Genomic DNA, 17,105 nt, shown 5'->3' with positions numbered 1-17,105 from the left:
TTCCTTTTTAAAAAGTCTCTTCTGCTGAAACCCTGGAATCACGGGTTTTGTTTTGTCTGAAGCCCGAGCCCTTATGAAGATTTAGCACCTTCTTGTAACCAGATTACCCACATCCACAGTCACAGGGCATCTGTGAGCAGGAGAGCAGCTTTCCCGTTCTGGTGCAGCTCCTCGAAGCCGCGGATGTAATTCACATGCACTCACAGTCAGTGATTATCCGCCAATGATGTTTTTCCTGCCGTGCCCATCATAATGCTCCCCTGGGAGGTGAGGAGTCGGTCATGGTGCATTAGAACCGCTGTGTCTCCCTCCCAGCTACCGTTAACGCCTTTCTCCAGCCAGGGAACTGCTAAGTGGAGAGAGTACATCACTTCTGTTTTCAGATTTCAGACCAACTAGAGCCCCTGATGTGTGTGGAAATGAAAGAGGCTATCATTTGACACCTCTAGGATGCATTGATCACCTGTACTCCTGTGAGCGGAGCCAGCATGTTTTTCTGCTCTTGGCTAAAGGCATGAAATAGTATGTGAAGATTTGTACAAGTAATATAATTTGCTTGTAGTTGCTCTTCTGAGCAGTAATTTCCCCAATCAGATTTCCTTTCTGGGATTAAAAAATGAAATAAATATGAACTGATTTGTCTGATGCCAGCGAAGAAAATATAAAACCGGTAACTAGTCTGCAGATATGAGAGAGACATCTCAACAGCCCAATAAATTCTGTGCTGCATTATTTGTTATTCATCACATGAAAAAAAACCAAAAAAAAACACAAATGAAAAGACCTGACCTTTCCCAGGCAGTAGAACTGCTCTGACAATAGTCAATAGTAACAGCTAATAGTTGTGCAATTTAAGGTCTGCTGTATAATGATACATTTGTAAACACATTTTTTTTCCCTAGAGCAATGTGAGGAGCAATCTATGGGCAGCAGATATAAAAATAAAATATCTCCTTCCTGATGGTTGTTCTCCCTCTCCTATAATTAGAATTCATGGGAGAGTCATCCAGGGAGAGAAGAGGTCCAGGCTTGGAGAGGAGGGCGCAGGAAAGGGGATGGAGACCAGGCGCTTTGTGCTCTCTGCCCCAAGCCTCTCGACAACGGAAGGTGTGTGCTTCCAAAAACATCGTGTTGACTGCTTGGCAGAGAGCAGTATCTATGTTTGTGATGAAGGAGATGTAAAAATATACTATGTATCGGGAGAAAGGACATAGATGATGGGGATGCAGTGAGAAATCTGGTCCACAGCCAGAGTCAATTTCAAGTCAAAGACATTATATCTCAGTTTATAATAACTACTTGTTACGTGTCCTACTTTTAAACGGGTCTTCACTGTCTCTTTGTAGATAGACACATGGGCTGAAAATCCTCGATAAGAACTAAAATACCAGCTTTTGTCATTTGAAAGGTGTGGGTTTTATCAGCTCACTAATTTCTCCCTGGATATTACCTGGCAGGCCCTGTTCTGGTACCTGCACATCTGGTGCTTCATCAGGAAACTTGCCAAAACCATCAGAAATGCTCAGCACAGTGTTGAAGCCAGACGCAGGCTATCAATTCAGATAGCAACACAGAAAAATAAAAGGAAGGAATGGTGCTAAATTGCATCAGACATTTAATTATCTCCCTTCTGGACATCTGCACACACACACACACACACACACACACACACACACACACACACATCTCACTGGAAGCTTTAAGCTTGAACAAAGTCACTCCACTTCTCTCCTGAACTCCGTATTTCCCTACGCTCCCAAACACGCAGGCGTGATGCAGGCGCTGGCGGAGCCGGGGCTGTGGATTGAGATGAATCTCCCCAGGCCCTTCACTGAAAGAATTGATGCCTTGTGGGAGAGAGAGACAAGCAAGTAGAAAAGGATTCTAGCTCCTCAAGTAGGCATCTCTAGGGTCTGTGAAATTTTACCTCTGGGATGAGGCGGTATGACAGATGAGGCGTCTGTTGAGCTGAGCCTTGTCTGCACTCTGCCAAAGCAGATGCGATTGTCTGAACTGACACACAGGCTTGGAGAAGCATCCAGGATGGGTGAGGAAACCGGGCCTCGTCCACTGTATCTGGGCTCACACCATGGATGCGGGAGCAGAGGGAAGCCGCAGGTGGATGCAGGCGCCTCCACGCCCCCACCTGATGCAGGCACTAGGTCTGTATTTCACAGTGAAAGGCTTTGCACTTACAGGTCTTTTTGGCTTTTTTGGAGTAACCTCTAGTTACCTACAACAGTGATGCTTTGAAAATACAAGCTTTATTGGTCCCCTTTTCTTCCCTTTGCTACTCTCCTACTGACCCGATGGGGATTATTACCAAGATAGAGCATTTACACTTAAATGTTTATCGTAGTATCTACCTTAGGGAACTTAATCTATAATGGTAAAGAAGGCAGTGAGAGAACTTCACAGATAAATTTTAAAGAGAAGGAATCCTACAGACAAAGCTGATGTTTGACCTCGTAGATTAAAGTCAAGTGGGGGGATGATGATGAAATCGAGGCTTCTCGTCTGGGCCACTGGGGAAATGGCATCGCCCGACGTCAGGAATGGATCGCAGGAAGAATGGCAGGATTGAAGAGGAAAACTAGGCATTTAGTGCGGGGATGTGTGGAGTCTGGGGGGCCCTGGAGATGTCCAAGGTTGATATTCACAGATAGTCATAAAAAACCGGGGCTTAAAGAATTGATGGTTTTGAATTGTGATGCTGGAGAAGACTTGAAAGTCCCTTGGACAGAAAGGAGCTGAAACCAGTCCATCCTAAAGGAAATCAACCCTGAATATTCACTGGAAGGACTGATGCTGAAGCTGGAGCTCCAATACTTTGGCCACCTGCTGCAAAGAGCCGGTTCATGGCAAAAGACTCTGATGCTGGGAGAGTTGAAGGCAGGAGGAAAAGGGGGCAACAGAGGATGAGATGGTTGGATGGCATCACCAACTCAATGGGCATGAGTTTTAGTAAACTCCGGGAGACAATGAAGGACAGGGAGGCCTGATGTACTTCAGGTCATGGGGTCACAAAGAGTTGGACACTACTTGGCGACTGAGCAACAGTGGGATGGACTTCCTGCCCCAAGATGTACAGACAAATACTGGCAGTCATTGAGATCCACATGAAAATTTTAGGTGCTCAAATTCTGTGGGGGCATTTAAACAATTCACTTGTCCTGGAAAATGGACTGAGCTCCTCCCACACTCTTCTTCAAGAGAGGATATTTGTGTTCTGAATAGAAGCCCTGGCATTTTTCCAGCTCACAGCCACATTTAGCAGCAGTATTAATTTCATTTTCTTACAGTTGCAGCTGTGAACAACTTAAAAGGTCATTTTTCTATATTTGAGATATAGAACACATATTAATTTTCCAGTAGATTAACTTAATGATCAAAACTGGAAAATAAAAGAAAACACTTTTTTGGGGAGTCCAGAAAGAAGACAGCCGTTTTCTTTACCTTGAATCTAATTATTTGACACAGTTCACCCTACAGACATTCTGTGGTCCTCACTTGATGTCTATATTCAGACTTTGTTTTTTAGTCCCTGTCTGAGATGATTCAGAATCACTTTTCAGTTTCCTACTCCAGTGAGTAGGTAGAGGGCTGCAGAACAGAGGGCTTGTGATAAGGACAGAAACACTGGGTCCACAGAACATCTGAAAGTTTATACTATATACATATGCGTGTGAGTGTGTGAGTTGCTCAGTTATGTCCAACTCTGTGACCCCATGGACTGTAGCCAGCCAGGCCCCTCCACCCACAGAATTCTCCTCCGTCCATGGAATTCAAGAATACTGGAGTGGGTAGCCATTCCCTTCTCCAGGAGATCTTCTCAACCCAGAGATTGAACCCAGGTATCCTGCATTGCAGGCAGAGTCTTTAACTTCTGAGCCACCTGGGACATATATAATAGAGTATATTCATAAATATGTCCTGTATATACCCCAGATGTAGGAGTGTATCCCTAAAGATATTGTAGTCTCTAGTATTTGTTGTCACCTTTGCCTCTAAATCTCTTGAGGCCTTAGTTTCTTGATCTTCATACCACAGTCTGGGCCCCTTGAATTGTTCAATATTTAAAACACATTTGCTGACCTCTTGCACCTCAGTAATTCTTCCAATTATCCAGGATGTTCACAAAATAAATCCCATTCCCAGTCATGATTTTGAGAATAATTAAACAATTATATAACCATTTTGCTCAAATTCAATACAGAATATCCTCATTTGACTTAGAACGAATCTAATCACTTGGCAAACCTGTCAGTCATTTGGTGAATTCAAAGTAAGTGACAGTCAGTCAGTCGTGTCCGACTCTTTGCGACCCCATGGACTATACAGTCCGTGGAAGTCTTCAGGCCATAATACTGGAGTGGGTAGGCTTTCACTTCTCCAAGGGATCTTCCCAACCCAGGTCTCCTGTGTTGCAGGCAGATTTTTTACCAACTGAACCACAAGAGAAGCCCTTGGGGAATTCAACACAATGATTGAAAATATTTATTGAGTATCTAGGTTATCTGAGCTACTACAGATTAAAATAAACAGGTAAAATAGAAATGAAAAGATGGCATAAGTGTAGTGTATGTAGATAGTCAGTAGTATGAATGGGATCTTTGATGACAATGTTGAAAAGTTAGGCGGAAATAACAGTCACTTGGAAAGCCAGGATACTCATGTGTAGAAGGTCAGTAACTGCTGTCCTTTGAAACCCTTTCTTGCCCCTGCATTCTGTTCGAATACTTTTTTCTTACTTAGTTTAGGTTCCTTTCGACTTGTAACATGACTGGCACGTGGTTGATAACATGAATATTTGCATTTAGTTGACTTGATTCTTTGTTAGGATCATAGACAAAATGGAAGAAAATAAAAAGACTTTGTAGCCAAACCAAAAATTAAGAGCAACCACTGGGTTCACCTATAGGTCCCCTTCTCCACGGACAGAGATTTTGTATTTGCTCTTCTTTTTGGCTTTCTGAATAGTTACTAGTCTATGTTTCTCCAAATGCTGGCTTTACATTAGGGCATTATTTTCTTCATTAATATTGCCTCATTAATTACTATACTTTACATACCACTCAACTTTTTGTAACTAAGATGTACGTATTCCTTTCAGTTTACAAATGAACTCCACAGAGAAAATCAACCAAGTGCTAAGATTGCATTCTTTGTGATTGCAGATATGCCAGCCTTTGTATTCTAAATTCTTTTATAGTTTTTTTGTTTCTTTGTCCCTTTTGACAAAAAATGCTTATGGAAGTCTGACCGAGTTTGTATTGATTCTATTCATCATCTTTGGAAGGACTGACATCTTAACACTATAGAGTCTTCCAAACCACAGGCAGGGGTGTTTCATTTTAGGCCCTTTAACAATTTCTCTCAGCCAGGTTCTGTAGTTTCCAGTGTTTAAGTCTTCCATATTTTTTCATCAAAATTATTACTTAATATTTTATATGTTCATATTATTCTATATATAATATGATATTTTATTTATTTAAATTTCCATTTGAATATTGGTAGTCTATAGAAATACATTGATTTTTATGTTAATTTTCTACTATGCAACTTAGAAAACTCACTTATTAGATCCAGCTCTTTCTTTGTAGATTTTATCAGATTGCCTGTGTGGGTGGTCTTGTCATCTATGAACACAGATTATTCTTCTTTTTAACGCAGTTGTAGTTTTAGTTGCTCAGTCATGTCTGACTCTTTGCAACCCCATGGACTGCAGCCTGCCAGGCTCCTCTGTCCATGGGATTCTCCAGACAAGAATACTGGAATGGGCTGCCATTCTCTTCTCCAGGGAATCTTCCCCACCCAGGGATCACACCCTGATTTCCTGCATTGCAGGCAGATTTTTTATCATCTGAGCCACCTGGAAAGCCCTCTTTTTAATGTGAATGCCCTCTGTTTATTTTTCTTGCTTGATTGCAATGGCCAGAAACTCAGCACAACATGGAATAGAAGTTGCCAGAGAAACCCCCTTGTTATTAATTCAGCACTGAGTATCATTAGCACAGGCTTTTTGTTGATGTCCTTTATCAGGATGAGTAAGTTCCCTTATATCACTATTTTGCTGAGGGTACCAACCAGGAAAGGATGCTGTATTTTTAACATAAACCTTTATTATGCCTATTGAAATCATTATGTAATTTCTCTTTTCTTTGTTTTTTAATATGCTGATTATATTAATTGATTTCTGAATATTAAATCAACCCTGCATTCTTTGATGAACTATGAATTAGTCAAGATGTATTTTTCATTTTATATATCATTGGGTTAATTTTACTAAAAATTTGTTAAGAATGTTTGTGTTTATGTTCCGAGGAGCATTTGACAGCATTGCCTTGTTTTGATGTCTTTTGCTGGTTTTGGTATTAGGTATCTGGTTTTTGGTCTTAGAAGGATTTGAGAAGAATTTGTTCTTTAATTTTCTTGAATAGTTCATGTGGAATACATTCTCTTATTAGGTGCATAAATATTTTGGACTGTCATGTCTTTTTGCATAATTGACCCCCTTATTGTTGTAAAATGACCTTCCACCTTCCTGGTAATCTTTAATCTGAAATACTTCTCTGCTATTAATATAGCCAGTCAGATTTCTTTTTGATTGGAGTTAGCCTGATGTGTCTTTTTGATCTTTTCCTTTTAATTAATTTTTATTTATATTTAAATGCATTTGTTGCAGGCAGCATATCATCAGGTCTTAACTTCTCATCCAATCTGGCACTCTCTGCTTTGTAATTGGAATATTTATACCTTTATATTTTAAGTGACTATTATATAGCTGTAGTTAACTCTGTCATTTTCTGCTTTTATCCTTCCTTTTTTCATTTTCTTACTTCTTCTCTTCTTTTGGTTTAAGTATGTCTGCATGATTCTGTTTTATCTCCTTGTCGGTATATTAGCTGAAAGTGTCTTCTTACTTTACTCATTGCTATAGTGTTTATAAGATGCCTGAAAGCATCATGATTTTCACCTAGTTTTCTCTGATTTTCTGGGCTGACAGCTGTCTCTTCCAACAGTTCTCATTGTTTCCAGTGAGAATTGCCTGTAATCTTTAACTTTGTTGCTCTCTCTGTGATATCCCCTTTAATATTTACTCTGTTTATGTTAGTCCTTTTGGATGATTCTTTCCTTGCCGTGAGATAGTGTTTCACGCGTGTGCACTGATTAGCACTCAGTCAAGTATTTGAGGGGAGCCCTTGGCAAAGCTCCAGGTGTTTTTCGCTCTCTCTGCCCCACTTCCTGATCTCTGAGTAGCTCTGTTCTCTCCGTATTTGTATCTTTCTTTCACACTCTCCCTGCCTCTGTGGTCTCCCATCTCTAGTATTCAGCCCATTAAACTCCAGCCAGCTTGTCTCCCAAAGCTTCTGCTCTGTCCTTCATCACGGAATCCACTGGATCCTGGTTGGGTTCCCTTCCCTGGGTTGTGCTCTGCAAGCATTCTGAGGCATGAAGCTGTGGTGTTTATAGGGTTCAAATCATTGTTTCCTCATATATTAGGGATATATATCTCACCAGCAGCATCTGTGGTGAAAAAAAAATCTAATTCTATTCATTTCTAGAGTCTACTTGCTTTATTTGCTAGATTGTTGACCCTTGTGCAGTTTAGAAGCACGCAGTGAAGACTCACCCTTGGCAGAATGTCAGCTCCATAAGAGCAAGGATGGTTCACGGAACACCTCTCTGTTTAATGTGGTCTCTGGCACAGTGCGGTGGTCTGATGCATTTAGTTAAGTGAATGAATAAACATATATGAAAGAATTTATTGGTCATTCTCACTGCCAAGGTACCTATTTTGACCGTCCTTAGTGTCCACCTCATATTTTTTGATGGGCCCTTGGTTATCTCAAATTATGTTGCAAACAATAGTGTCGGTTTTATTTGTGCAAGGCTGACACTGTCCTATAGCCAAGACAACATTCTAAAGTTTGTTAGGCATAAACTTTACCAAACTAATGATCTACCATAAGAAACTGGGAAGGAAAAATGTTCAACAATAATTTCTATATATACAAAAAGCAGCATATTGATATCTTTAATGTTTTAAACAAGTTTCATAAATCAATGAGAAAAATAAATATGCACTGAAGGATATGAATAATCATTTCCCTATAGAAGAAATAGAAAAACTGTTGAACATATGCAAACACTGTTGATGTTCACTATAATTTAGATGACTAGTCAAATTGAGAATGATATAAATTATAATACATATTATTGATAACAGTGAAGTGAAAAATTCAATGTTACAGACTTTCAGGGAGAGAGCAGAAAAAGTTCTGTAGAATAATGTGATAACATATATTAACATTTTCCACCAAGTAACACTATTTATATAAAAACAACCTGAAGAAGCAGTTTGATGTATTTTTAGATTTTGAAATTCATTTATTATATCAGAAAATTGAGATAACTGTAGTGTCTATCAGGAGGTATTTTAAAAAACAACAGCATACTCACTCATGGAATATTTTGTGGTGTGTTAAACTGTTTTAAAGTAGTATTTCATAACCTGCACTTTTGCTAAATAAAAGGCACATTGCAAAACACTGTACCCTGTAGGATTTCTTTCTGAAAAAAAATCAAATGATAATAAATAATAAAATTGCAGAGGGCAAGTCTTGTTGATGGAGTTGTGGGTGGTTTTTATTTTCTTACTATTATCTTTTTGTAGATCCTCATTTCTATGTGTGCAAATGAATTAATTTTGTATTGAGAAAACAATCACATGTGAAAACAAACAAAAGCTGGAACAGAACAGAGCTTGAGGCTATAATATCTTCTTTGATAGTGGTCTTCTCACCAAATGAACTAGCAGGAAAGCCATCTGGAGCTGTGATTTTGAAAACATATGCACTAAAATCTTAAAAGCTTTTTCAAGCTCCCTTCAGCTTCACTTGGGTGCCTTACTGCCATCTAAGTTAAGCGACTGAGTCATTTCTCCCCAATTATAGGTTGAATAATTTGCCTGTTTCAGAATGTAAATAATTGCCAATCAATGAACTCATTCACTCAACATATAGCTAATGATCATCGAGTTTTTGCTGTTATATTAGGCATTTGGGACACTTATGACAAATACAACTGAAGGCCCGCCCTCTGAACACTTGGTATTTGTGTACCATCACACATCATTTTCATGTCTTGAAAGTGTTAATCCATCAGTCGTGTCCGACTCTTTGTGATCCAATGGACTGCAGCCCGCCAGGCTCCTCTGTCCATGGAATTCTCCAGGCAAGAATACTGGAAGGGGTAGTCATTCCTTTCTCCAGGGGGAATCTTCCTGACACAGAGATCAAACCCGGGTCTCCTGTATTACAGGCAGATTCTATACTATCAGAGCTACCAGGGAAGCCCTTAGGTATCTTGGCTACCTTTAAAACCATACTTCAAATTGTGATTAATTTAGCAGATTAACCTCAAAATTGTCCTAATGATTAGTTTCATTATTGCATTCAATGTACTGCTTCTTACCTTGGATAACATCTTTTTTAAGGTATGGCTTCTAAAAGACTATTGATGAATGGGTATCCATGATACGTGTAATTAAACTATTATAGATCTTTCTACCTAATGAAGAGGAAACTTTGCAGGACACCTACACTGTCCTTAATTCTTTCCTCTTAAATTCTGCTTGGAGTGGTCCTTACAGTTTCCACGTTTATAAATGGTAGAACCAGAGTACTTTTTCAAAAATTATAGAATAAAAATTAATATTGATGAAATAAAATTGAAGCTATTGTTTCTCGATAGAAGTGGTCAAGTTATTAATAAACAGATCTCAGGAGATATACTACTACCCGTGGGTTTATGCAGGAGGGAAAAAGTACCTGAGACCCTGATGGAAACACAGCAGTTACACTATTAGCCAAACTCTTTCCCTGGTATGAAATATAAAGTTCCTCTAATATTCCTTGTTATCTTTTTGCAGCTCCACAAACCTCCTTCTGGCTTATACAGGGAGGTGAAAATGTCCATAATATACCCAAAAGTCTGCTCAAGTATACGAGATCAAAGATTTCCTTTCCTGAGCCAAAAAATAAAATGAGAGGGGTCTTTCTGAGTTTCCTGTTTAACCAAAGCAGCTGAGCAGTGATTATGGCCAAAGGCTGCCTTCCTCTCTTTTTACATTCAAAAGATTTAAGTCAGCATCTCTCTAATCATAGCATTGAGTACTGTAATAGACTTTTCTGAAAGAGGATAAAAAATTTCCCTTATCTTTTTTATGATAAAAATTCAGTGCAATATAGCACTAGAAATTGCTTTTCAAGCTTCCTGGAGAAGTTCATCCACTGCAAAAAGGGGAGTAATTTGACATGGTAGTAACATGTTCTCTGGGTAGAGAAAATGATTGAATCTTACTATGCTCTGTACTGGAGACAGACTGGGGATCTGCTAGGTTTTAATAAAAATCTACTAGGCTTTTTCCTGGGGGCGCTAGCAGTAAAGACTCTACCTACCAATGCAGGAGACATGAGACACGGGTTCGATCCCATGGGTTGGAAAGATCCCCTGAGGAAGGCTTAAATGCAGTCTACCAAATACACTAATGAACGCTTGATGCCAGTTTAACTATTAGAAACCCATTGTTTGACTTCGTATGATCACAATTTCTGAACTCGTTTGAGACAAACCTCGCTAGCATTATTGTCTTTGGGGTATGAAGGAAAAACTTTATTTATCACTCTGAGTTTGCCGGAAAGGTTGTTCAGATTTGGGATGCGGATACTCTGAGATTCTTAAAATTAGAGTAAAATGAACAGTAGCTGTCCTGCTTCTACTCCTCCAGTACAATCTGTACATGCCACTCAGTTACTTCTGCTACAAACTCTTGTTAGGTTATCTCCTTGCTGATAAATACACTCCAAAGATCTCCATTCATCAGCACCATGGCTAAATGTTGTTGCCAGGACAAGATGTTTGACAGAGGGATGATGCTGATGTTGGAGACAGGTTGGGCAGAAGTGGAAGAAGCTGATTGCCAGATCAGGATGCAGGCATTTAGGAGTCCTTGCGCTTTGAAAGCACTCGGAGTCAGTGTAAAGCAGGGCAATGAGTCGAAAGTGAGGCAGGCAACCAATGGGTGATTAAACAGCCCAAGCCATGGAGCCAAAGTCCAGACACAGTCCTCAAAATCGAAGGTTAGACAACGATAGATGAGCACCTGAGAATTTCACTGACAATCAAAGATCAAAGACTCTGAAAGCGCCTGGGACAAAGCAGTCCAAGGAAGTAATTCTATCATCACCATGATCAGATGAATCGTGAAATTAGTGAACAAAATTGTATACCAGCTCATCATAGCCTAATGTCGCTTTCTTAAAGGAGAGATAAAAATGTCATTACACCAGGAATTCAGGGCAGTGTTATGTCCACTTTGATTCAGTAAAATGATTGTGATAATTATCATCAGGAGCCTAAGGAGAGGGAAGACCAGTTTTTCATGCTAACGGTGTTCCACATCATATTCATTGGACATGGAAAGGATATAAGATATTTGTATAAGTATTGTTTGCACTTTAAGCCTAAAGCCTTTTAATATATGAGATAAATATAGAAAGGCATATCAAATTAAAATGTTTGCATTTAAACTAGGAGTCTTTTATGAGACTCAAGGGAGAAATTTAAGAGACATAATTGGCTAATAATGCCTATATAGGCTCGGCATGGAGAGATAAGAGAAACATCTTTGCAGAGATGAGATCCGTGCTGTTTGTTTTCCTTAAGAGATTTTCTTTTACTTTTCAATGAATAATTTTCCCACTTGTTATAGCTGCCTGTTTTGAGGGGACGAATACTGGTTTATAAAGAAACATTAGCATCACGTTTCTCTTTGTAAAATTGTTTTCAAAGACTATATATGGGTAAAACCTATTATATATTAAGCCAAATAAAATGTTTATCTTCTACTGTAAATTGGTTTCATATTAAACATTGTCTAAACTGACTGGATGTTGGAAATAATTTTGTCCTCCATAAAATGGTGTAATAGCAGTGCTTAAATTGTTGTTGTTCAGTTGCTAAGTTTTGTTTGATTCTTTGCAACTCCGTGGACTGTAGCATGCCAGGCTCCTCTGTCCTCCACTATCTCCTGGAGTTTGCTCAAGTTCATGTCCATTGAGAATAAATTGTTACTCTTAGCTTACTCTCCTAAGTAGCTTTTGTTTCAAGTGATGCAACAAATATGGTAGCTGAAGGGAATCCATGGCTCCTACCATTTCTTTTCCACTTTGCTTTGCGGAGCAGAGTTTCAGGTGCACATGGCAGAATTTATCATCACTAGCATCATGGTTGGTTGCCTAGATTTCTGAAGTTTTCACCCAAGTCAATCTTTATAGCAATTGAATGTGATAAGATCCAGATGTGTTTCATAGGACCACCTGTAATTCCAAAAGCACAACTGGTTTCTCTTAGTGGAAGAGAAGTATTTGCCTTTAAGGTACTCCAGTTTTGCTGTCAGGATTAGTGATGAAGACTAAAGGGAACCATGAATTTCTGAGTGAGAAGAAAAGAGGACTGGTCTCTTTATACAGCAATTCAATCTTGCTTTGCTTCCTTGTAAATTCCCTTAATCTGTGTCATAGATGTTCACTGTGACTGAGATTTTAACCTCTTTATTTCTTTAGACAGCAAAGGCAGTGGCTCTACCCTTGTTGATCTTAGATTATAAACTTCTCAAGGGCATTGCTCTGTTAGTTTCAGTTCAGTTCAGTTGAGTTCAGTCGCTCAGTCGTGTTCGACTCTCTGCGACCCCATGAATTGCAGCACGCCAGGCCTCTCTGTCCATCACCAACCCCCGGAGTCCACCCAAACCCATGTTCATTGAGTCGGTGATGCCATCCAACCATCTCATCCTCTGTCGTCCCCTTCTCCTCCCGCCCCCAATCCTACCCAGCATTAGTTTAATTCAACTCAAATCAAGTGTAGCACCATGATGGGGAAAACTCCCTCTCCATCCTTTCTATCAGTGACTTTTTGTCACTGCTATTCATTACACACCCATTCCTTTTCTTGTCTGAGCTTCAGACGGGGGTGATACCACTTTTACTCCTTGTAATACCATACCAAGAGGGATGTTTCTCTAAGTGGCTATGTATGTAACTGATTTGCCAACATGCATGCATGTGTGCTGATGACAAAGGATCGTCTAGTCAAAGCCATGGTTTTTCCAGTAGTCATGTGGGGGTGTGAGTGTTGGACTATAAAGAAAGCTGAGTGCTCAAGAATTGATGTTTTTGAACTGTGGTGGAACTCTAGAGAGTCCCTTGGACTGCAAGGATATCAAATCAGTCAATCCTAAAGGAAATCAGTCCTGAATATTCATTGAAAGAAGTGATGCTGAAGCTGAAGCTCCAATACTTTGGCCACCTGATGTGAAGAACTGACTCATTGGAAAAGACCCTGATGCTGGGAAAGATTGAAGGCAGGAAGAGAAGAGGATGGCAGAAGATGAGATGGTTGGATGGCATCATCGACTCAATGGACATGAGTTTGAGCAAGCTCCAGGTGTTGGCGATGGACAAGGAAGCCTGGTGTTTTGCAGCCCGTGGGGTCGCAAAGAGTCAGACGTGACTGAGCAACTGAACTGAGTTGATGCGTGTGTGCTAAGTCAGTTCAGTTGTGTCTGACTCTTTGTGACCCTATGGAATGTAGCCCACCAGGTTCCTCTGTCCATGGGATTCTCCAGATAAGGATACTAGAGTAGGTTCCCAGGCCTTCCTCCAAGGGGTCTTCCCAACCCAGGGATGGAACTCGCATCTCTTATGTCTCCTGCATTGGCAGGCAGGTTCTTTACCACTAGCACCACCTGAGAAGTCCAGTAAGAATGCTTTGTGGAAAACCTGTCTGCAGCACTAGAGAACTTTCTAATCACAGGACTCTGTTAAGGGTGATTTTGTCCTGTAGCTACTTTGCTACTACTTCTCTATTTATCTAGCTGTTAGCACAGCATGATAGATAAGAAGCTTCATTCACTCAATGGCTTCCGTAACTACCAGTAGCCAAAGAGACCTAAGATATGCGTGCCTGAACCCTAGTCTTGTGCTCTGAGACCTCCATGCCCTGATGCTTAAATATAATGTGATATTGTTTTAAACTTTGGAGTAGGGTGTTAAAAATCTCTTATTCAAAATTAGTGTATACGCTATTAAAATGTCAGACAAATGTGCTGAGCATTGAACACTGAAGTGATTTTGTAATTACCTGAGCTCTTGGGAAAACAGGATGAAGGGTAGGGAGTAACAACATACTCTTAATCTCCCCTTGTTTTACCCATACACCATGCTCACCTATGTGGAATTTTAAGGCTTCCTGGGATTGAGTGAAAGTTCCCTGGTGGCTCAGACAGTAAAGAGTCTGCCTGCCACATTTGATTCCTGGGTCAGAAAGATACCCTGGAGAAAGGCATGGCTTCCCACTGCAGTATTCTTGCTGGAGAATCCTATGGACACAAGAGCTTGGCAGGCTACAGTCCATGGGGTCAGAAAGAGTCAGAAAATGACTGAGTGACTAACACTGACTCACTTACCCCTGTTATGTAAGAATGAAAATTACTCATCCACCATTAACACTGTACATAATCTTCATTCAAACAATGGTTTTGCAGTGTCCCAACTACAGATTCCCAAATGTGGCATTTTTCAGGATGTGTGTGCATGGAACAATGTATAATCACGTTGATCCCACCAGGGTTGCACTTGTCATCTTTACTTCAAAATCATCACTAAGCAATAGTATGCAATTACCAAAATAAGCATTAAAGTATTGTCTGGCATCCACATGTCTGTCCAGAACTCTGTCACATAGAATCATCTTTAACTTGCTTTGTTTGGAGTCTAGTTGGATAGTCTGGTGATTTCTCTCCTTCCCAAAGGTAGATAATCTAGTTTTCTATCTCTTAGTTTTGAAGAGTTTGGCTTTATGCAAAGAGCTGCCTGTGATACAGAGGTGTACAACATCTGTAGTATCATTTAATCCATGAGTGGAATCTCAAGCATTTTCTCACCAATCATCATGAACTTGGGGTTCTCCAATGGCCACTCATATGGGGTTCTCCATAAACCACTCATTGTTAGTGATGATTGTCTTGTATGTTCTGTGACACAACAATTATTTAACCACTGCTATTCCTGGGTGACTTTCTTCCATATTGTTGGTAGTGCTGGTAGAACTTTACCTTGACAGCATTCTTCGGGCAGTGGGTAAAGAACATGCCTGCAATGCAGGGGATATAAAAGACACAGGTTCAATCCCTGGGTCAGGAAGATCCCCTAGAGAAGGGCATGGCAACCCACTCCAGTATTATTCCCTGGACAATCCCATGGACAGGGGAGCCTGGAGGACTCTGGTCCATACGGTCTCTAACAGTCGAACATGACTGAAGTGACTGAGAACCCAGGCATTCCTCAGATGCTTGACATGTGCTCTGACATCTGGTTCTAGGTTTTGGGCTTCCTTGTGGGCATGGAAAACTGACAAGGACACTGTTTTACACAGTAACATTTTTTAAAACTCTGGGTACCTATGGTTTGAAGATATCTACATACAGCTATACATATATATATACATATATATATATATATATGAATGAAGACTGGGTTTTATTAATTGAACAGTGAGGGGAAAGCATTATTGCATTTCAGGTACAGAGGAAACACTACAAGTGACCATCTGGGAAAACAAAGAATTTTAGCATATTTAAGGAATTTCTGAAAAAGGACATGTCCGTCAGATATGAATTTCTGAAGTGGTGGTACTGCAGAAGCAAGTTGAGAGAGAGAGAGACTCTGAGAAGCGTCCAGTGACGTTGACCAGATTATAAGGGCTTAGGTTGTGTAAAGCCTTGTAGATGTTAGTTAGATTTCTGATTATATCCTAAGTGTGGTTTTAGCCTGAAGAAATTGTATATTGTGCTTATTATGCTTTGCACATTGCAGGGATCATTCTGACTGGTTTGCAGAGAACGGAGTGATTAGGAACAAGAATGTAATAGGGGGCCAGTTAAATGACTATTGCATCAGTCCATCAAGGACTTGATCCTGTATTGTTAGCTGTTATTAAGCCATGTGGCTAGATACCAGTTACATTTTTAGAGATAAGCATGAAAGATTTGCCTTGAGGAGGAGAGGGAGGGAGACAGAAGTTCCAGGAATGATTTCTGCTAGAAACACCGCTAAGGAGCAGATTTTCAGTTGATAAAGTGTGTGGATTTGTTTGCCTTTTGCAATACTTGTTAGATAGCTGGAAACACCTAAGCAAGTCGGTAGATTTGGAGGTGTGAGGTGGAGAGGCACTTTGAGATCCATCAGGGTTTAAGACATCATGCCACATGCCAGATGATATATCACAACTGAGCTCAAGTTGCAGAATCTAGAAACAAGCCAAAAGAATAGGGGTGTTGAAAAGAGACCTAAAGTGAGCTAGAACTAAAGACTGAAAAAAAGTGATTACAGAGGAATGAGGAAAGCCAGTGCTGCGGCATCCTGAGAGTCAAGAGAAAAGAGTTTGAAGAAAGAAAGTACTTTCTAGTCAGCTAGGACTTCCCTCATGGCTCAGATGGTAAAGCATATGTCTACAGTGCGGGAGACCTGTGTTTGATCCCTGGGTTGAGAAGATCCCCTGGAGAAGGAAATGGTAACCCACTGCAGTACTCTTGCCTGGAAAATCCCATGGATGGAGGAGCCTGGTAGGCTACAGTCCACAGGGTCACAAAGAGTTGGGCACGACTGAGCAACTTCACTAATGACTAATAAGGAACTGAAAAGTGTTCACATGAAGTCAGCAGTAACCTTACCCAGAGTAGTTGCTAGTGGGTGAATATCCACTGGAGTGGATCAAAAAGCTACTGGACTTTGGAGAAGCAGAGACAGGATTTCCCACATGCCCTCTTATTTATTATTAATAACTTGGACTGTTGTGCACCAAATAATTGATGCTTTTGAACTGTGGTGTTGGAGAAGACTCTTGAGGGTCCCACGGATGGCAAGGAGATCAAACCAGTCAATCCTAAAGGAGATCAATGCTTCCAATATTCATTGGAAGGACTGATGCTGAAGCTGAAACTCCAATACTTTGGCCACCTGATGCGAAGAACTGACTCCTTG

This window comes from Giraffa tippelskirchi, chromosome 9 (assembly GCF_054371585.1).
Source record: "Giraffa tippelskirchi isolate mGirTip1 chromosome 9, T2T-mGirTip1v1.2.pri, whole genome shotgun sequence".
Taxonomy (NCBI): domain Eukaryota; kingdom Metazoa; phylum Chordata; class Mammalia; order Artiodactyla; family Giraffidae; genus Giraffa; species Giraffa tippelskirchi.
This window is presented reverse-complemented; position numbering follows the sequence as displayed.